This window comes from Oncorhynchus kisutch, unplaced genomic scaffold, assembly GCF_002021735.2.
Source record: "Oncorhynchus kisutch isolate 150728-3 unplaced genomic scaffold, Okis_V2 scaffold784, whole genome shotgun sequence".
Classification (NCBI taxonomy): domain Eukaryota; kingdom Metazoa; phylum Chordata; class Actinopteri; order Salmoniformes; family Salmonidae; genus Oncorhynchus; species Oncorhynchus kisutch.
The window spans coordinates 64,525-85,024 of NW_022262729.1; the positions used below are offsets into that span (position 1 = coordinate 64,525).

Below are 20,500 nucleotides of genomic sequence, written 5' to 3' on the forward strand. Positions count from 1 at the left end.
GATTGGTATAAGAAACACGACTAAACTTCAACCTCCGGAGGGGTCAAGAAAATTCAATTTCGTTGTCGGCAGGATTCGAACCTGCGCAGGAAGATCCTAATGGATTTCTAGTCCATCGCCTTAACCACTCGGCCACGACAACAGTCTTGTCAGCAGTGAATGGGCCACCAGGCATAGCCTACAGAAAGTGATAATTTTACAACTGAAAGACAATGCACTAACTCATTAACTCATTATAATGCAATATAATGAATTGTTCCCCTCATTCATTATTAAGTACAGCTGTTTTCTAATTTCCTTGATCTTTGGTCAGCTCCAGAAGGTTTTCATTTGAGAGTGTTTATTATAAATTGTTATTTCATCATCTTATTATTACTGCTAAGCAGCATGACTCCTGAGAGGCGCTAAACAACTGTCAGAAGTGGGATTTGAACCCACACCTCCATGGGAGACTGCGACCTGAACGCAGCGCCTCAGACCGCTCGGCCATCCTGACTACAGCACAGTACCTGGGTATCGGGTTAAAGAGTATGGGGTAAAAGTAGAAATAGGCACAGCAACGCAATCACCACAGAGACCAGTAAATTTATGCACGATACCGACTTGCACTTTCAATAGTCATTTGTTTTTATCAATGAAAAACTCCAGTCATTGATTTAACCTCAATATGGCCTTCAATGGAAAAGAGTAGTAAATCGTCATTGAATGAACGCTAAACTGGCCTCAGAATATGGCCATTCTGATATAAATGATAAAATTCCTCAGATAAGACTGAAAAAGTGTCTGTAAATATCAGCAATCATCAGGGTAAGAGTGACAACAGGTCCACATGGGGGAAATCTTAACAAATGGCTTAATTGGTATTTTCAACGCAATCGTGTTATTATTTATTTTTAGGGTTTAACAAGGCAGCTCACCTGTGACCTGTGGCTTGACTTTAGATGTGGCCAGTTCAATTACCCTGCAGACTTTAAGAGTGTCTTCAGAATATGGCCATTTTGACATGAATTTAAAAATGCCTCAGATAGGACCAAAAAAGTGTCTGGAGCTATCCGTCAGGGTAAGAGTGACAACAGGTTTCCACATGTCAAAATGGGGGAAATCTTAGAAAATGGCTTAATGGTTATTCATGAGAATCGTGAGAATCGTGAGTGTATCATGGGATCTCACCTGAAATCTGTGGCTTGACTACAAACCTGTAACCTATGCTACTGTGGCCTATAGAGCTAGAAGGATGGATAACCAGGTGTGTAAAGGTGTGATGTGGGATCCTATCCCAAATGGACAACTAATCCCTATGTACTTGTGGAGATCTGAGAGGATATGATTGGTATAAGAAACACGACTAAACTTCAACCTCCGGAGGGGTCAAGAAAATTCAATTTCGTTGTCGGCAGGATTCGAACCTGCGCAGGAAGATCCTAATGGATTTCTAGTCCATCGCCTTAACCACTCGGCCACGACAACAGTCTTGTCAGCAGTGAATGGGCCACCAGGCATAGCCTACAGAAAGTGATAATTTTACAACTGAAAGACAATCAGTAACTCATTAACTCATTATAATGCAATAAAATGAATTGTTCCCCTCATTCATTATTAAGTACAGATGTTTTCTAATTTCCTTGATCTTTGGTCAGCTCCAGAAGGTTTTCATTTGAGAGTGTTTATTATAAATTGTTATTTCATCATGTTATTATTACTGCTAAGCAGCATGACTCCTGAGAGGAGCTAAACAACTGTCAGAAGTGGGATTTGAACCCACGCCTCCATGGGAGACTGCGACCTGAACGCAGCGCCTCAGACCGCTCGGCCATCCTGACTACAGCACAGTACCTGGGTATCGGGTTAAAGAGTATGGGGTAAAAGTAGAAATAGGCACAGCAACGCAATCACCACAGAGACCAGTAAATTTATGCACGATACCGACTTGCACTTTTGTAGAGAAATGCTAATTCTTATGTAGGTGACCAAACTATTGTTGATAAAGGGCTACAACTCAGAGTTGAGCCTGTGGGGTCCCCTACAGGATAGCTCCCGCATTACACTAATGGCCAAAACCAGCGCACACACACATGATCTCCGTTGTAGCTGAACGTTGAATGCCCGAAGAGGATTCTACGATGACGGACAGACTACTGAGCCAATGGCGGAAGACTACAGACTACACCCCAGCTGAACCAATCCAAAGATCCGATCTTCCAGAATCAACCTACTTTCTTTTCTATATAATAGCGGTGTACTGATTGTAACGGCCTCTTCTTCGTCTGCGCTTCCGTACGAACCAGCGGGAGAGCCGTAATTACGCTGTTCTAGATATCTTCACTCTGAATAAACTGTAGCTTGTCATACAATTTACCACCTTGTCTGAATCGATCCTTGACCGACTCGTCCGTCTACATATCCAATTACTAACAGAAATGGTAGCAGAGTATAGTTTACTAACGATCCAGTCGAAGTGAGTTGATTTGGGTGTGGAGAAGGCGAGTTGGGGAAAGGACGATTCATTAAATAAATAAGAAAGACGGGTGAAGACTTTCGGGGGAGGGCAACAATTCTGCTCAACTCGGAAAACTGATTTCAAGGTGCACCATATAAAAATAAGGTAAGCAAAAGCCTGTTAAATCAAACTTTGCATATTGTCGAATAGTCTGTCCAAATTTTTATCAGTTTTTCCGAGTAAGTATGAATTCTTGTGTAAATTTATAATTTGCTGACGAGTCGAAATAACAGTGTACGTGAACATATGTAGTAACGAACCGGCGACGGCCGGTGTGATTTAAATCATTGATGAGATATCAGTAAGGGGATAGCTAATTACTATTCATTAAATCTGGCGCCGAGGGGACAAATTGTAATTTTGGGACCCGTGACCCGGTCAGCACAGTCTGCTAGCTTTCAATGATGAGTGATCACTGTTTTGTCTTTGATAGTTCCGATAGGGGTCGGGAATAGAGATCAGTAGGGGATAGCTAATTACTATTCATTAATTCTGCAGCCGAGGGGACAAATTGTAATTTTGGGACCCGTGACCCGGTGTGGTTCAGTCTGATAGAGATTCACCGATAGGGGTCGGACATGTGTAATAATTCTGATAGGGGTCAGCTCGATAGGGATCAGGAATAGAGATCAGTAGGGGATAGCTAATTACTATTCTTCAAATCTGGCGCCGATGGGGATAAGTTGTAATTTTATCCTGTGGTCCGGTACGGCTCAGTCTGATAGAAATTCACTGATAAGGATCGGCTTTCAGGGGTCAGAGATATAACGTGCTGTTTTGTCTTGTTTTGTCTATTTGTAACTGTTTATGTTATGTTATGTTAAAATGCAATGTGGTTGTAATTGTTTCCATTAAGATTGTTGGTGGTTAGATAGAGGGAGAGAGAGAGAATTATAATAAGGGATATTGGATAAATCCGAAACTTCTATATTGTATGTACCTATGTTAATAGGTACATGTATAAATGTATAATCAGGAATGAAATGACTGATGTATAATTGAAATAATATCTGAATATAATGTGTAAATATTGAGACTAAATAGTCGAATAGATCCCTTGGTTGTGCGCTCCATAATGCTATACAAACCCATGCGGTTTTTCTCAACCTGAATATACGAAGGAGAAGCTCTGAGATAAGGCAGAGCACGAGCAATAGTGTCTCTTCGAATACCTCGTGGGCATTAATCAACGTCGGGCGAAGTATATGCTAACTATATTCAGATAGAAGGAGAGAATTTCGATTAAAACTACGATTAAATTCCGATTTAATTAAATTAAATTACGTTTAAAGCAAATTCACAATGGCGAACCCCAATACTCCAAAGCTGAGGTTTAATGAGTTCCTAGAACAAAAAATTGAATATAGATCAGGGGGACAGGAACAATGGAAGCCTATAAAGAAAGTTTGGGAGGGATTGAAGTTAAAATGGACACAAGCAGGTTATCTAGGGGGGTGGCCGCCAACAGGGGCCCAGCTGAAAACAATGGAATGTGAGTTGAGAGGGACGTAGCAGGAGGCCAGAGACAAGGAAGTTGAAAGAAATAAAAGCCATGTATTTAAGAACTAAGGGACCAAACAGAGAATGAACAGAAGGCGGGGCCATTGCGTCTCCCACTGGTCTGCTTACTGGCGTAAATGAAGATTTGTAAGAATCAAATCCTGTGCATGAAACACGCTTGATATTCAGTCGGGGACTAATATCGATATGAATGAGGTCGGGGACAAAGCGAGTGTGGTACATGAGGTGTTTCAGTTGGAGCTGGAACCGGTGAGAATGTTGAAAAAGTCGCAGGCTTGCTGATGAGAGTTATATCATAGAATATTGAGGGGGGTGCATGACTGTTGGAAAGAGTGTTAAACTCTATTAACGCAAATTTCTTTTTGCGGATTTATATTATGAGGTTTGAACTATACTAATGTTGTAGAATTACATAATCAACATCTGAACATACTTACGTTAAACATTAATTGAGCCACTGAGTAATAGATAAGCTGTACACTAGGTACGGGGCGAAGGGTGTGGTCGATGTAAGACGGGAGTGGTGTTCTAACCAAATTATTTAGTTATTTTAATTCATTTACACAAGTACTTCCCGGGTATTGATTTTGGTTTGATTGTTCAGATAACATCATTGAAATTAAACAGGAGGTCAAGGTATACTAACATTAGAATCTGTTTTCATTATGGAGAACTATGAAAGGCCCGCAGAGTGGATTGCAGGCTGAGGTTTTTATGTTAAAGGGACAGTGCACATTTATCACAGTTGTGTGTGTCTGTCTAATGGCTGGGTATTTAAGAAGTATTTTTGGGAGAAAATTTGGAGAAACACGAATAAGACATGAAACATCGAGACAAATTATTTGAGTTTGAGGGGATTATCATAATTATTAGGTTTTGTTTTTGTAGTAAATGTTTGGGTTAAGGGGATTTCCATGTTCCCAGAGACATGATATTTTAAAGAGGCACGCTCACATATGGAACCTTTATAAGTTTATTTTATGAGTTTTGATTACACAAGCGATTTTTATTTTATTTTAAGGATAAAGGGTTCTTTAATATGTCTAATATGGTATGGAACACGAATGTGGGGGGATGGTGTAACCCGTGACCGGATTTCATGGCTCTCTCGGGTGGTCTGATCAGCCACAAGGGGGTGCCATTTGAATAATACATTTGTGGTCATGGGTAATACTGTTTAAAAAAAAATTTAAAAAAAAATAGATATTTTTTTGAAATTAATTTTTTTAAGGTAACTTAATTATAGTGGAGTTTACTTAACCTATATAAAGACTTTAGTAATTGCCACCATAGACATGTTTTTCTAAAAATAAAAATCCATGAGTTTAGATAAAGCCAAACAGTGGGACATTTAGTTAAAATGTGGAAACATGGGAAAAGGCAGACAGATGAGCCCTCCCCCGCACTGCAGAGACCTTGACGGTTGGAGAGCAGAGAGGAGAAGTTTTAGAAGGGAGCCAGGACGAGCAAAGATAACGGAGTGTGTAGATAACAGTCACTGAGTGGAGACAAAAGGGAGAATTGGACATGTGGGAAATTTAAAGGGGCGCTCCTACATGATAATGTCAGAACAGAAGGATAATATACTAATCTTACCTAAGTCATTATTTAGAGTAGGTAAAGTTGTTACCTGGGCAAAGCCAGGTATCAAAAGGGGGATAGGTAAATTGTGGTCTAGGATAGGATGGGGCCTATTGGATAAACGAATATTTTTTTAAATGTAGCTAACAAATGGGCATAGAAGTTAAAGATAGAATCAGATAAAACATGAGAAACTGTTTGTTAACCAAGCCTGTATGTCCAGCATTTTATGCATTATAGGTGAACTGCAGGTGAAGTCACTCAATCCAGTCCCAGAGGCTTGTTGGGGGGACCATACCAAGGTCTCCTGGTGGCAGCTAGCTGAAAGAGCTACCCGGATTCATATCGCACGGTGGGAGGGTAAGACACACTGACACTATCGAACAATAAACAGTGTTCGAGAGGAGAACTGGAATTAACAGAATTCCGGGGGCCATCTCTCGAATGAAGAAAATCCTCCCTGTCCTGTCACCCCTGTTTTTGTTCATAGGAGTGAAGATGTGTCTGGCTCTTGCTAAGTGATGTGTTCTCGGGGAAAGGGTGGGGCTTCACATGGAAGCTGTTTGTCTGAGCTGTCTTATCGTGGGTGACATCCCAAATAACACAGCTCCGGATGAATCAGTACCCGAAGCCTCAGCTGGTTTGACCACCCTGGATCACGGGTTGACAGAAAACACTGGGGTGGATACTTCTGATTAATTGGGTTGGATAATATGTTTAGAAAATGGGGAAAATATTATGATCACTGTATTGTAGGCTACATTCACCTGTGTGACTGTTTTAGTTTTATGGGGCTGTTGTCTAACTCCCTGTCTATGAGGCCTTATTTCCAGGACTCTGGAGAAATCGATGGAAATAGATGGTGATGTACCAGCGGATTCCAGGTTCTGACCCGTGGAATGCTGAATGTATGTCTACAGAACAAGTGGACGAAAATTATAAATGAAATTATATTAAATTGGGAGGGTGTCCGTATGGGGATTACAGGATAACCGACTTGGGACAGTTCTGGGATTGGAAGAGAGGGTATCCTTATAGCATAGGGGATCCCACAAAGGTGGATAGGCTTTTCATGATATGGGAAAACCTGGGAGCACTGTTGAACTTTGTAAAGGTGATGAAATCTTGCTAACCATCAAAACTATTAAGCTCTCTGATGCAGGCACTTACACCCTCGGACTACAAAGGACCGGGACAGACACGATGGGTGTGTTTTCTATTAAGGTGCTGCCAAAACCAGAGGTCCCAGATGAACCAGGGCCAGACACACTCCTCTACCACCCCTGGACCGAACCTGCCACCACTGTATTAAAAAATCCCATTCAGGTAATTAATGTTAGACTATTCAGCTATTGATCAATTAGGCACTGAGACTGGTGTTATTGGTAGGGACAATTTGTGGCTTTCTTATGAGGTACAGTTAAGACCCTGAAAAGAAAGGACTACATGAGTTACATGAAACATTGGTCATGATGGACCTGTTCTGGCTACACACCCATTTGCTATAGGAGAAGGAGAGGGGTGGTTGTGTATTCTGAGAGGTTTATACCTGGTTGAGGCCAATTCAACTCTCTGTTCCTCTTTGAGCCTTGTGTTTCCTACAGTACCTCCTCATCGGGCCCCTTGGGGTGTTGAGGCATATGGGGGCAATTACAGTTGCATCACGGGTACAGGTAATGGCATTGATTATGGGAGATTGCCTGAAGCTGATTGCAGTAGTAACATAACCATTAATTCCACTTGGCCAGTTACAGGCCTAAACCAAACTAGTGGTCTGGCTGATGTGTGGTGGATCTGTGGACCCAAAAGAGTGCTGAGACCCATTCTTAGAGGAGACTGGCAAGGTACGTGTGCTCTGACCAGTTTGATAATTCCACTGACCATTGTTGATGTTACTGCTGAACAGCTGTTGGGTTCTGTATCCAGGGGACCTGAAAACATTCCATCCCATGGGAGACATAGAAGTAGTGCTCCATGGACAGAGGATGTAGTTGACATACACACTAACCTGTTGGGAGTGCCGGTGGGGGTTCCTCATGAGCTTCAGGCCTTGGGCAGGAATGAGGGATTATAGGTCCAGCCATAGTGGATGCAAGACAGACTGCATGGATTCATTACATCTACTATGATCAACAGCGTTTTGTTAATTACCCCCGTGATGCACTCACTGGTATGTCTGAACAGTTTGAGGCCACATCTAGGGTTGCCAGACAGAATAGACTTGCTTTGGATATGCTTCTTGCCAGTCAGGGGGGCGTATGCAAGATGTACGGTGAACAATGTTGCACGTATATTCCTAATAACACCAGTCCAGATGGTAGTATATCTAAGGCCCTTAGTGGGCTTGATGCACTATCTGCTGAGGACCATGGCGGGGGTGGAGGAGTCTGGCCTGTTCTCTTGAGTGGGAGCCTGGTTTTGGTAAGTAAACTAGAATGGTGGTTACTGGATTTCTGACCCTAATTTTTGTTATTGACGTGTTGTGCTGCTTGCATCATACCGTGTTTTAAGAAGTCTGTTACAGATGTGGTGAAGGCTTCAGGCATGATGATGCCTTTGCTTGATGCTCCAGTTGGAGATGCTGATACTGAAGCATGCTTTCAGGGGAGGATGAGACTGACTGAGGATGACCCATGGTATGCTGTGGGCGAGGTAGTAGAATAAATCTTACACCACCACAGTTCCTTGTTATACATCTTTATGATGGGTTTTCTTTCCAGTATGTTTGTTCTCCCTGTTGTGAAGGTTTTGAGTCCCTGGGTGGCATGAAGCCCAACTGGTCTAGGATAGGAGTAGCTGAGAGGACCAGATGGTTTATAATAATGCTTTGCTTTGCTTTACTCTGTTTTCCATGACCAAAGTTTTATATCTTACATGTCAATAAACAATAAAGTGTTATCCTGTTTTTGCTAAGTGACACCCTTGTGGGTGTCAAAAGGGGGACTTAAATTTCACATTTTTTTTTTAATGTTCTGTTTTTGAATGAGCTGTTCTCTTTTGACATGAAGGTATTTTAAACTCTGTGACTGTTGTATGATTCATTGCTGAATTTTTGTTCACACCCTGGGGGGTGTGAAAAAGAGGGATTATTGGTTCCTGTGTTTTACATTATAGCCATTACCATATATATGATTGAATATTATCTGCTGTTGGCTTGTGTTGATGTATGCAAGTGTTATGCAACATAGCTGACTTGAAACATTGTTAAAAGTGTCAGGGCCAGGGGACTTTCTCATGCTGGAAAAATACAGAAGGGAGGGCACATTCAGAGCGTGGGGTTGCGAGAACAAGCGTTTTTTTTTGTTGTTAGATAACAGGAGCCAGGTGCATGATAACGGTATGGAGCATGAGAGCCTGGCTGCAACTTCTCTTATGACATTCCAGAATCGCATTGCAGTAGATATGCTACTGGCGGAGAAAGGTGGAGCTTGTACTATGTTTGGTGAACAGTGTTGCATTTTCATCCCTAGTAACACGGCCTCCGATGGTAGCTTGACCATGGCCCTAGAAGGTTTGAGGACGCTTAATGGTAAAATGAAATCTCATTCTGGGATGGATACCTCGATGTGGGACTCCTGGATGAGTGCGTTTGGTAAATATAAAACCCTGGTGTCCTCCATTTTGGTATCCATTTCGGTGTTCGCTGACATTTTAGTTCTCTGTGGATGCTGTTGCATTCCATGCATCCGTTCCCTTGCCACTAGGGTTATCTCTAGAGCCATTGACCCTTCCTCCCCTTCCCAGATGTTTCCTCTGCTGGATAAAGACCTACTTGAATTCGAGGATGAGGAGGAGAGTGTCTATTAGATTTACATTATATCTGCTGTTGCCTTATGGGGATGTATGTATGTGTTATGCAAGTGGATCATTCCGCCTGACTTGCCTATTTTAAGTCACATCTCTTTGGAGATGTGAAGAGAGGGAATCACAACTTTTTCCTGCGGGAAAAAAGTTGGCTTATGTAGACAAGCATTTACTTTTATTTTGAGCTGTTGTTCTCCGCTCTGTAAAATGAGGGTTGTAAGTTCCTAGGTGGCTGGTAGCCAACTTAGTACATAGTGGGATTGAATGGAGAACATGATGTAATACATATATATCTATTTCTGTTTAAAACCGTGCCTTATTTCATAGTCCCATTGGGAGAAGTTTCTCTTTGTGTCTGGATCCAGTTAGGTTGTGTCACGTCTCTGGTGAGACGTGAAGAGAGGGTTTTGTAGAGAAATGCTAATTCTTATGTAGGTGACCAAACTATTGTTGATAAAGGGCTACAACTCAGAGTTGAGCCTGTGGGGTCCCCTACAGGATAGCTCCCGCATTACACTAATGGCCAAAACCAGCGCACACACACATGATCTCCGTTGTAGCTGAACGTTGAATGCCCGAAGAGGATTCTACGATGACGGACAGACTACTGAGCCAATGGCGGAAGACTACAGACTACACCCCAGCTGAACCAATCCAAAGATCCGATCTTCCAGAATCAACCTACTTTCTTTTCTATATAATAGCGGTGTACTGATTGTAACGGCCTCTTCTTCGTCTGCGCTTCCGTACGAACCAGCGGGAGAGCCGTAATTACGCTGTTCTAGATATCTTCACTCTGAATAAACTGTAGCTTGTCATACAATTTACCACCTTGTCTGAATCGATCCTTGACCGACTCGTCCGTCTACATATCCAATTACTAACACTTTCAATAGTCATTTGTTTTTATCAATGAAAAACTCCAGTCATTGATTTAACCTCAATATGGCCTTCAATGGAAAAGAGTAGTAAATCGTCATTGAATGAACGCTAAACTGGCCTTAGAATATGGCCATTCTGATATAAATGATAAAATTCCTCAGATAAGACCGAAAAAGTGTCTGTAAATATCAGCAATCATCAGGGTAAGAGTGACAACAGGTCCACATGGGGGAAATCTTAACAAATGGCTTAATGGGTATTTTCAACGCAATCGTGTTATTATTTATTTTTAGGGTTTAACAAGGCAGCTCACCTGTGACCTGTGGCTTGACTTTAGATGTGGCCAGTTCGATTACCCTGCAGACTTTAAGAGTGTCTTCAGAATATGGCCATTTTGACATGAATTTAAAAATGCCTCAGATAGGACCAAAAAAGTGTCTGGAGCTATCCCTCAGGGTAAGAGTGACAACAGGTTTCCACATGTCAAAATGGGGGAAATCTTAGAAAATGGCTTAATGGTTATTCATGAGAATCGTGTTGTTTTTTTGTAGAGTGTATCATGGGATCTCACCTGAAATCTGTGGCTTGACTACAAACCTGTAACCTATGCTACTGTGGCCTATAGAGCTAGAAGGATGGATAACCAGGTGTGTAAAGGTGTGAGGTGGGATCCTATCCAAAATGGACAACTAATGCCTATGTACTTGTGGAGATCTGAGAGGATATGATTGGTATAAGAAACACGACTAAACTTCAACCTCCGGAGGGGTCAAGAAAATTCAATTTCGTTGTCGGCAGGATTCGAACCTGCGCAGGAAGATCCTAATGGATTTCTAGTCCATCGCCTTAACCACTCGGCCACGACAACATTCTTGTCAGCAGTGAATGGGCCACCAGGCATAGCCTACAGAAAGTGATAATTTTACAACTGAAAGACAATGCAGTAACTCATTAACTCATAATAATGCAATAAAATGAATTGTTCCCCTCATTCATTATTAAGTACAGATGTTTTCTAATTTCCTTGATCTTTGGTCAGCTCCAGAAGGTTTTCATTTGAGAGTGTTTATTATAAATTGTTATTTCATCATCTTATTATTACTGCTAAGCAGCATGACTCCTGAGATGCACTAAACAACTGTCAGAAGTGGGATTTGAACCCACGCCTCCATGGGAGACTGCTACCTGAACGCAGCGCCTTAGACCGCTCGGCCATCCTGACTACAGCACAGTACCTGGGTATCGGGTTAAAGAGTATGGGGTAAAAATAGAAATAGGCACAGCAACGCAATCACCACAGAGACCGACTTGCACTTTCAATAGTCATTTGTTTTTATCAATGAAAAACTCCAGTCATTGATTTAACCTCAATATGGCCTTCAATGGAAAAGAGTAGTAAATCGTCATTGAATGAACGCTAAACTGGCCTTAGAATATGGCCATTCTGATATAAATGATAAAATTCCTCAGATAAGACCGAAAAAGTGTCTGTAAATATCAGCAATCATCAGGGTAAGAGTGACAACAGGTCCACATGGGGGAAATCTTAACAAATGGCTTAATGGGTATTTTCAACGCAATCGTGTTATTATTTATTTTTAGGGTTTAACAAGGCAGCTCACCTGTGACCTGTGGCTTGACTTTAGATGTGGCCAGTTCGATTACCCTGCAGACTTTAAGAGTGTCTTCAGAATATGGCCATTTTGACATGAATTTAAAAATGCCTCAGATAGGACAAAAAAAGTGTCTGGAGCTATCCCTCAGGGTAAGAGTGACAACAGGTTTCCACATGTCAAAATGGGGGAAATCTTAGAAAATGGCTTAATGGTTATTCATGAGAATCGTGTTGTTTTTTTGTAGAGTGTATCATGGGATCTCACCTGAAATCTGTGGCTTGACTACAAACTTGTAACCTATGCTACTGTGGCCTATAGAGCTAGAAGGATGGATAACCAGGTGTGTAAAGGTGTGATGTGGGATCCTATCCCAAATGGACAACTAATCCCTATGTACTTGTGGAGATCTGAGAGGATATGATTGGTATAAGAAACACGACTAAACTTCAACCTCCGGAGGGGTCAAGAAAATTCAATTTCGTTGTCGGCAGGATTCGAACCTGCGCAGGAAGATCCTAATGGATTTCTAGTCCATCGCCTTAACCACTCGGCCACGACAACATTCTTGTCAGCAGTGAATGGGCCACCAGGCATAGCCTACAGAAAGTGATAATTTTACAACTGAAAGACAATGCAGTAACTCATTAACTCATAATAATGCAATAAAATGAATTGTTCCCCTCATTCATTATTAAGTACAGATGTTTTCTAATTTCCTTGATCTTTGGTCAGCTCCAGAAGGTTTTCATTTGAGAGTGTTTATTATAAATTGTTATTTCATCATCTTATTATTACTGCTAAGCAGCATGACTCCTGAGATGCACTAAACAACTGTCAGAAGTGGGATTTGAACCCACGCCTCCATGGGAGACTGCTACCTGAACGCAGCGCCTTAGACCGCTCGGCCATCCTGACTACAGCACAGTACCTGGGTATCGGGTTAAAGAGTATGGGGTAAAAATAGAAATAGGCACAGCAACGCAATCACCACAGAGACCGACTTGCACTTTCAATAGTCATTTGTTTTTATCAATGAAAAACTCCAGTCATTGATTTAACCTCAATATGGCCTTCAATGGAAAAGAGTAGTAAATCGTCATTGAATGAACGCTAAACTGGCCTTAGAATATGGCCATTCTGATATAAATGATAAAATTCCTCAGATAAGACCGAAAAAGTGTCTGTAAATATCAGCAATCATCAGGGTAAGAGTGACAACAGGTCCACATGGGGGAAATCTTAACAAATGGCTTAATGGGTATTTTCAACGGAATCGTGTTATTATTTATTTTTAGGGTTTAACAAGGCAGCTCACCTGTGACCTGTGGCTTGACTTTAGATGTGGCCAGTTCGATTACCCTGCAGACTTTAAGAGTGTCTTCAGAATATGGCCATTTTGACATGAATTTAAAAATGCCTCAGATAGGACCAAAAAAGTGTCTGGAGCTATCCCTCAGGGTAAGAGTGACAACAGGTTTCCACATGTCAAAATGGGGGAAATCTTAGAAAATGGCTTAATGGTTATTCATGAGAATCGTGAGAATCGTGAGTGTATCATGGGATCTCACCTGAAATCTGTGGCTTGACTACAAACCTGTAACCTATGCTACTGTGGCCTATAGAGCTAGAAGGATGGATAACCAGGTGTGTAAAGGTGTGAGGTGAGATCCTATCCCAAATGGACAACTAATCCCTATGTACTTGTGGAGATCTGAGAGGATATGATTGGTATAAGAAACACAACTAAACTTCAACCTGGAGGGGTCAAGAAAATTCAACTTCGTTGTCGGCAGGATTCGAACCTGCGCAGGAAGATCCTAATGGATTTCTAGTCCATCGCCTTAACCACTCGGCCACGACAACAATCTTGTCAGCAGTGAATGGGCCACCAGGCATAGCCTACAGAAAGTGATAATTTTACAACTGAAAGACAATGCAGTAACTCATTAACTCATTATAATGCAATAAAATGAATTGTTCCACTCATTCATTATTAAGTACAGATGTTTTCTAATTTCCTTGATCTTTGGTCAGCTCCAGAAGGTTTTCATTTGAGAGTGTTTATTATAAATTGTTATTTCATCATCTTATTATTACTGCTAAGCAGCATGACTCCTGAGATGCACTAAACAACTGTCAAAAGTGGGATTTGAACGCACGCCTCCATGGGAGACTGCGACCTGAACGCAGCGCCTTAGACCGCTCGGCCATCCTGACTACAGCACAGTACCTGGGTATCGGGTTAAAGAGTATGGGGTAAAAATAGAAATAGGCACAGCAACGCAATCACCACAGAGACCGACTTGCACTTTCAATAGTCATTTGTTTTTATCAATGAAAAACTCCAGTCATTGATTTAACCTCAATATGGCCTTCAATGGAAAAGAGTAGTAAATCGTCATTGAATGAACGCTAAACTGGCCTTAGAATATGGCCATTCTGATATAAATGATAAAATTCCTCAGATAAGACCGAAAAAGTGTCTGTAAATATCAGCAATCATCAGGGTAAGAGTGACAACAGGTCCACATGGGGGAAATCTTAACAAATGGCTTAATGGGTATTTTCAACGCAATCGTGTTATTATTTATTTTTAGGGTTTAACAAGGCAGCTCACCTGTGACCTGTGGCTTGACTTTAGATGTGGCCAGTTCGATTACCCTGCAGACTTTAAGAGTGTCTTCAGAATATGGCCATTTTGACATGAATTTAAAAATGCCTCAGATAGGACCAAAAAAGTGTCTGGAGCTATCCCTCAGGGTAAGAGTGACAACAGGTTTCCACATGTCAAAATGGGGGAAATCTTAGAAAATGGCTTAATGGTTATTCATGAGAATCGTGTTGTTTTTTTGTAGAGTGTATCATGGGATCTCACCTGAAATCTGTGGCTTGACTACAAACCTGTAACCTATGCTACTGTGGCCTATAGAGCTAGAAGGATGGATAACCAGGTGTGTAAAGGTGTGAGGTGGGATCCTATCCAAAATGGACAACTAATCCCTATGTACTTGTGGAGATCTGAGAGGATATGATTGGTATAAGAAACACGACTAAACTTCAACCTCCGGAGGGGTCAAGAAAATTCAATTTCGTTGTCGGCAGGATTCGAACCTGCGCAGGAAGATCCTAATGGATTTCTAGTCCATCGCCTTAACCACTCGGCCACGACAACATTCTTGTCAGCAGTGAATGGGCCACCAGGCATAGCCTACAGAAAGTGATAATTTTACAACTGAAAGACAATGCAGTAACTCATTAACTCATTATAATGCAATAAAATGAATTGTTCCCCTCATTCATTATTAAGTACAGATGTTTTGTAATTTCCTTTATCTTTGGTCAGCTCCAGAAGGTTTTCATTTGAGAGTGTTTATTATAAATTGTTATTTCATCATCTTATTATTGCTAAGCAGCATGACTCCTGAGATGCACTAAACAACTGTCAGAAGTGGGATTTGAACTCACGCCTCCATGGGAGACTGCGACCTGAACGCAGCGCCTTAGACCGCTCGGCCATCCTGACTACAGCACAGTACCTGGGTATCGGGTTAAAGAGTATGGGGTAAAAATAGAAATAGGCACAGCAACGCAATCACCACAGAGACCGACTTGCACTTTCAATAGTCATTTGTTTTTATCAATGAAAAACTCCAGTCATTGATTTAACCTCAATATGGCCTTCAATGGAAAAGAGTAGTAAATCGTCATTGAATGAACGCTAAACTGGCCTTAGAATATGGCCATTCTGATATAAATGATAAAATTCCTCAGATAAGACCGAAAAAGTGTCTGTAAATATCAGCAATCATCAGGGTAAGAGTGACAACAGGTCCACATGGGGGAAATCTTAACAAATGGCTTAATGGGTATTTTCAACGCAATCGTGTTATTATTTATTTTTAGGGTTTAACAAGGTAGCTCACCTGTGACCTGTGGCTTGACTTTAGATGTGGCCAGTTCGATTACCCTGCAGACTTTAAGAGTGTCTTCAGAATATGGCCATTTTGACATGAATTTAAAAATGCCTCAGATAGGACCAAAAAAGTGTCTGGAGCTGTCCGTCGGGGTAAGAGTGACAACAGGTTTCCACATGTCAAAATGGGGGAAATCTTAGAAAATGGCTTAATGGTTATTCATGAGAATCGTGAGTGTATCATGGGATCTCACCTGAAATCTGTGGCTTGACTACAAACCTGTAACCTATGCTACTGTGGCCTATAGAGCTAGAAGGATGGATAACCAGGTGTGTAAAGGTGTGAGGTGAGATCCTATCCCAAATGGACAACTAATCCCTATGTACTTGTGGAGATCTGAGAGGATATGATTGGTATAAGAAACACAACTAAACTTCAACCTCGGAGGGGTCAAGAAAATTCAACTTCGTTGTCGGCAGGATTCGAACCTGCGCAGGAAGATCCTAATGGATTTCTAGTCCATCGCCTTAACCACTCGGCCACGACAACAGTCTTGTCAGCAGTGAATGGGCCACCAGGCATTAGCCTACAGAAAGTGATAATTTTACAACTGAAAGACAATGCAGTAACTCATTAACTCATTATAATGCAATAAAATGAATTGTTCCACTCATTCATTATTAAGTACAGATGTTTTCTAATTTCCTTGATCTTTGGTCAGCTCCAGAAGGTTTTCATTTGAGAGTGTTTATTATAAATTGTTATTTCATCATCTTATTATTACTGCTAAGCAGCATGACTCCTGAGAGGCACTAAACAACTGTCAGAAGTGGGATTTGAACCCACGCCTCCATGGGAGACTGCGACCTGAACGCAGCGCCTTAGACCGCTCGGCCATCCTGACTACAGCACAGTACCTGGGTATCGGGTTAAAGAGTATGGGGTAAAAGTAGAAATAGGCACAGCAACGCAATCACCACAGAGACCAGTAAATTTATGCACGATACCGACTTGCACTTTCAATAGTCATTTGTTTTTATCAATGAAAAACTCCAGTCATTGATTTAACCTCAATATGGCCTTCAATGGAAAAGAGTAGTAAATCGTCATTGAATGAACGCTAAACTGGCCTCAGAATATGGCCATTCTGATATAAATGATAAAATTCCTCAGATAAGACCGAAAAAGTGTCTGTAAATATCAGCAATCATCAGGGTAAGAGTGACAACAGGTCCACATGGGGGAAATCTTAACAAATGGCTTAATGGGTATTTTCAACGCAATCGTGTTATTATTTATTTTTAGGGTTTAACAAGGCAGCTCACCTGTGACCTGTGGCTTGACTTTAGATGTGGCCAGTTCGATTACCCTGCAGACTTTAAGAGTGTCTTCAGAATATGGCCATTTTGACATGAATTTAAAAATGCCTCAGATAGGACCAAAAAAGTGTCTGGAGCTATCCGTCAGGGTAAGAGTGACAACAGGTTTCCACATGTCAAAATGGGGGAAATCTTAGAAAATGGCTTAATGGTTATTCATGAGAATCGTGAGAATCGTGAGTGTATCATGGGATCTCACCTGAAATCTGTGGCTTGACTACAAACCTGTAACCTATGCTACTGTGGCCTATAGAGCTAGAAGGATGGATAACCAGGTGTGTAAAGGTGTGAGGTGGGATCCTATCCCAAATGGACAACTAATCCCTATGTACTTGTGGAGATCTGAGAGGATATGATTGGTATAAGAAACACGACTAAACTTCAACCTCCGGAGGGGTCAAGAAAATTCAATTTCGTTGTCGGCAGGATTCGAACCTGCGCAGGAAGATCCTAATGGATTTCTAGTCCATCGCCTTAACCACTCGGCCACGACAACAGTCTTGTCAGCAGTGAATGGGCCACCAGGCATAGCCTACAGAAAGTGATAATTTTACAACTGAAAGACAATGCAGTAACTCATTAACTCATTATAATGCAATAAAATGAATTGTTCCCCTCATTCATTATTAAGTACAGCTGTTTTCTAATTTCCTTGATCTTTGGTCAGCTCCAGAAGGTTTTCATTTGAGAGTGTTTATTATAAATTGTTATTTCATCATCTTATTATTACTGCTAAGCAGCATGACTCCTGAGAGGCACTAAACAACTGTCAGAAGTGGGATTTGAACCCACGCCTCCATGGGAGACTGCGACCTGAACGCAGCGCCTTAGACCGCTCGGCCATCCTGACTACAGCACAGTACCTGGGTATCGGGTTAAAGAGTATGGGGTAAAAGTAGAAATAGGCACAGCAACGCAATCACCACAGAGACCAGTAAATTTATGCACGATACCGACTTGCACTTTCAATAGTCATTTGTTTTTATCAATGAAAAACTCCAGTCATTGATTTAACCTCAATATGGCCTTCAATGGAAAAGAGTAGTAAATCGTCATTGAATGAACGCTAAACTGGCCTCAGAATATGGCCATTCTGATATAAATGATAAAATTCCTCAGATAAGACCGAAAAAGTGTCTGTAAATATCAGCAATCATCAGGGTAAGAGTGACAACAGGTCCACATGGGGGAAATCTTAACAAATGGCTTAATGGGTATTTTCAACGCAATCGTGTTATTATTTATTTTTAGGGTTTAACAAGGCAGCTCACCTGTGACCTGTGGCTTGACTTTAGATGTGGCCAGTTCGATTACCCTGCAGACTTTAAGAGTGTCTTCAGAATATGGCCATTTTGACATGAATTTAAAAATGCCTCAGATAGGACCAAAAAAGTGTCTGGAGCTATCCGTCAGGGTAAGAGTGACAACAGGTTTCCACATGTCAAAATGGGGGAAATCTTAGAAAATGGCTTAATGGTTATTCATGAGAATCGTGTTGTTGTATTGTTGAGTGTATCATGGGATCTCACCTGAAATCTGTGGCTTGACTACAAACCTGTAACCTATGCTACTGTGGCCTATAGAGCTAGAAGGATGGATAACCAGGTGTGTAAAGGTGTGAGGTGGGATCCTATCCCAAATGGACAACTAATCCCTATGTACTTGTGGAGATCTGAGAGGATATGATTGGTATAAGAAACACGACTAAACTTCAACCTCCGGAGGGGTCAAGAAAATTCAATTTCGTTGTCGGCAGGATTCGAACCTGCGCAGGAAGATCCTAATGGATTTCTAGTCCATCGCCTTAACCACTCGGCCACGACAACAGTCTTGTCAGCAGTGAATGGGCCACCAGGCATAGCCTACAGAAAGTGATAATTTTACAACTGAAAGACAATGCAGTAACTCATTAACTCATTATAATGCAATAAAATGAATTGTTCCCCTCATTCATTATTAAGTACAGCTGTTTTCTAATTTCCTTGATCTTTGGTCAGCTCCAGAAGGTTTTCATTTGAGAGTGTTTATTATAAATTGTTATTTCATCATCTTATTATTACTGCTAAGCAGCATGACTCCTGAGAGGCACTAAACAACTGTCAGAAGTGGGATTTGAACCCACGCCTCCATGGGAGACTGCGACCTGAACGCAGCGCCTTAGACCGCTCGGCCATCCTGACTACAGCACAGTACCTGGGTATCGGGTTAAAGAGTATGGGGTAAAAGTAGAAATAGGCACAGCAACGCAATCACCACAGAGACCAGTAAATTTATGCACGATACCGACTTGCACTTTCAATAGTCATTTGTTTTTATCAATGAAAAACTCCAGTCATTGATTTAACCTCAATATGGCCTTCAATGGAAAAGAGTAGTAAATCGTCATTGAATGAACGCTAAACTGGCCTCAGAATATGGCCATTCTGATATAAATGATAAAATTCCTCAGATAAGACCGAAAAAGTGTCTGTAAATATCAGCAATCATCAGGGTAAGAGTGACAACAGGTCCACATGGGGGAAATCTTAACAAATGGCTTAATGGGTATTTTCAACGCAATCGTGTTATTATTTATTTTTAGGGTTTAACAAGGCAGCTCACCTGTGACCTGTGGCTTGACTTTAGATGTGGCCAGTTCGATTACCCTGCAGACTTTAAGAGTGTCTTCAGAATATGGCCATTTTGACATGAATTTAAAAATGCCTCAGATAGGACCAAAAAAGTGTCTGGAGCTATCCGTCAGGGTAAGAGTGACAACAGGTTTCCACATGTCAAAATGGGGGAAATCTTAGAAAATGGCTTAATGGTTATTCATGAGAATCGTGAGAATCGTGAGTGTATCATGGGATCTCACCTGAAATCTGTGGCTTGACTACAAACCTGTAACCTATGCTACTGTGGCCTATAGAGCTAGAAGGATGGATAACCAGGTGTGTAAAGGTGTGAGGTGGGATCCTATCCCAAATGGACAACTAATCCCTATGTACTTGTGGAGATCTGAGAGGATATGATTGGTATAAGAAACACGACTAAACTTCAACCTCCGGAGGGGTCAAGAAAATTCAATTTCGTTGTCGGCAGGATTCGAACCTGCGCAGGAAGATCCTAATGGATTTCTAGTCCATCGCCTTAACCACTCGGCCACGACAACAGTCTTGTCAGCAGTGAATGGGCCACCAGGCATAGCCTACAGAAAGTGATAATTTTACAACTGAAAGACAATGCAGTAACTCATTAACTCATTATAATGCAATAAAATGAATTGTTCCCCTCATTCATTATTAAGTACAGCTGTTTTCTAATTTC

At 41.4% G+C, this 20,500-nt stretch overlaps 19 non-coding genes across 19 annotated transcripts; all 19 read right to left on the reverse strand.

The window, feature by feature from the left end:
* Positions 1-60: 60 nt before the first annotated feature.
* On the reverse strand, positions 61-142 carry trnas-aga (transfer RNA serine (anticodon AGA)). Its single transcript has one exon. It is a non-coding gene; the product is annotated as a tRNA-Ser (tRNA).
* A 271-nt stretch (positions 143-413) lies between these two features.
* Positions 414-496, reverse strand: trnal-cag (transfer RNA leucine (anticodon CAG)). Its single transcript has one exon. It is a non-coding gene; the product is annotated as a tRNA-Leu (tRNA).
* Positions 497-1,385: 889 nt separating this feature from the next.
* On the reverse strand, positions 1,386-1,467 carry trnas-aga (transfer RNA serine (anticodon AGA)). The gene has a single exon. It is a non-coding gene; the product is annotated as a tRNA-Ser (tRNA).
* Positions 1,468-1,737: 270 nt separating this feature from the next.
* Positions 1,738-1,820, reverse strand: trnal-cag (transfer RNA leucine (anticodon CAG)). The gene has a single exon. It is a non-coding gene; the product is annotated as a tRNA-Leu (tRNA).
* A 9,251-nt stretch (positions 1,821-11,071) lies between these two features.
* On the reverse strand, positions 11,072-11,153 carry trnas-aga (transfer RNA serine (anticodon AGA)). Its single transcript has one exon. It is a non-coding gene; the product is annotated as a tRNA-Ser (tRNA).
* Positions 11,154-11,424: 271 nt separating this feature from the next.
* Positions 11,425-11,507, reverse strand: trnal-cag (transfer RNA leucine (anticodon CAG)). The gene has a single exon. It is a non-coding gene; the product is annotated as a tRNA-Leu (tRNA).
* Positions 11,508-12,380: 873 nt separating this feature from the next.
* trnas-aga (transfer RNA serine (anticodon AGA)) lies at positions 12,381-12,462 on the reverse strand. The gene has a single exon. It is a non-coding gene; the product is annotated as a tRNA-Ser (tRNA).
* Positions 12,463-12,733: 271 nt separating this feature from the next.
* On the reverse strand, positions 12,734-12,816 carry trnal-cag (transfer RNA leucine (anticodon CAG)). Its single transcript has one exon. It is a non-coding gene; the product is annotated as a tRNA-Leu (tRNA).
* Positions 12,817-13,682: 866 nt separating this feature from the next.
* Positions 13,683-13,764, reverse strand: trnas-aga (transfer RNA serine (anticodon AGA)). The gene has a single exon. It is a non-coding gene; the product is annotated as a tRNA-Ser (tRNA).
* Positions 13,765-14,035: 271 nt separating this feature from the next.
* On the reverse strand, positions 14,036-14,118 carry trnal-cag (transfer RNA leucine (anticodon CAG)). The gene has a single exon. It is a non-coding gene; the product is annotated as a tRNA-Leu (tRNA).
* An 873-nt stretch (positions 14,119-14,991) lies between these two features.
* trnas-aga (transfer RNA serine (anticodon AGA)) lies at positions 14,992-15,073 on the reverse strand. Its single transcript has one exon. It is a non-coding gene; the product is annotated as a tRNA-Ser (tRNA).
* Positions 15,074-15,341: 268 nt separating this feature from the next.
* trnal-cag (transfer RNA leucine (anticodon CAG)) lies at positions 15,342-15,424 on the reverse strand. Its single transcript has one exon. It is a non-coding gene; the product is annotated as a tRNA-Leu (tRNA).
* An 858-nt stretch (positions 15,425-16,282) lies between these two features.
* trnas-aga (transfer RNA serine (anticodon AGA)) lies at positions 16,283-16,364 on the reverse strand. The gene has a single exon. It is a non-coding gene; the product is annotated as a tRNA-Ser (tRNA).
* Positions 16,365-16,636: 272 nt separating this feature from the next.
* trnal-cag (transfer RNA leucine (anticodon CAG)) lies at positions 16,637-16,719 on the reverse strand. Its single transcript has one exon. It is a non-coding gene; the product is annotated as a tRNA-Leu (tRNA).
* An 889-nt stretch (positions 16,720-17,608) lies between these two features.
* trnas-aga (transfer RNA serine (anticodon AGA)) lies at positions 17,609-17,690 on the reverse strand. The gene has a single exon. It is a non-coding gene; the product is annotated as a tRNA-Ser (tRNA).
* A 271-nt stretch (positions 17,691-17,961) lies between these two features.
* On the reverse strand, positions 17,962-18,044 carry trnal-cag (transfer RNA leucine (anticodon CAG)). Its single transcript has one exon. It is a non-coding gene; the product is annotated as a tRNA-Leu (tRNA).
* Positions 18,045-18,938: 894 nt separating this feature from the next.
* On the reverse strand, positions 18,939-19,020 carry trnas-aga (transfer RNA serine (anticodon AGA)). Its single transcript has one exon. It is a non-coding gene; the product is annotated as a tRNA-Ser (tRNA).
* A 271-nt stretch (positions 19,021-19,291) lies between these two features.
* Positions 19,292-19,374, reverse strand: trnal-cag (transfer RNA leucine (anticodon CAG)). Its single transcript has one exon. It is a non-coding gene; the product is annotated as a tRNA-Leu (tRNA).
* Positions 19,375-20,263: 889 nt separating this feature from the next.
* On the reverse strand, positions 20,264-20,345 carry trnas-aga (transfer RNA serine (anticodon AGA)). Its single transcript has one exon. It is a non-coding gene; the product is annotated as a tRNA-Ser (tRNA).
* Positions 20,346-20,500: the final 155 nt, after the last annotated feature.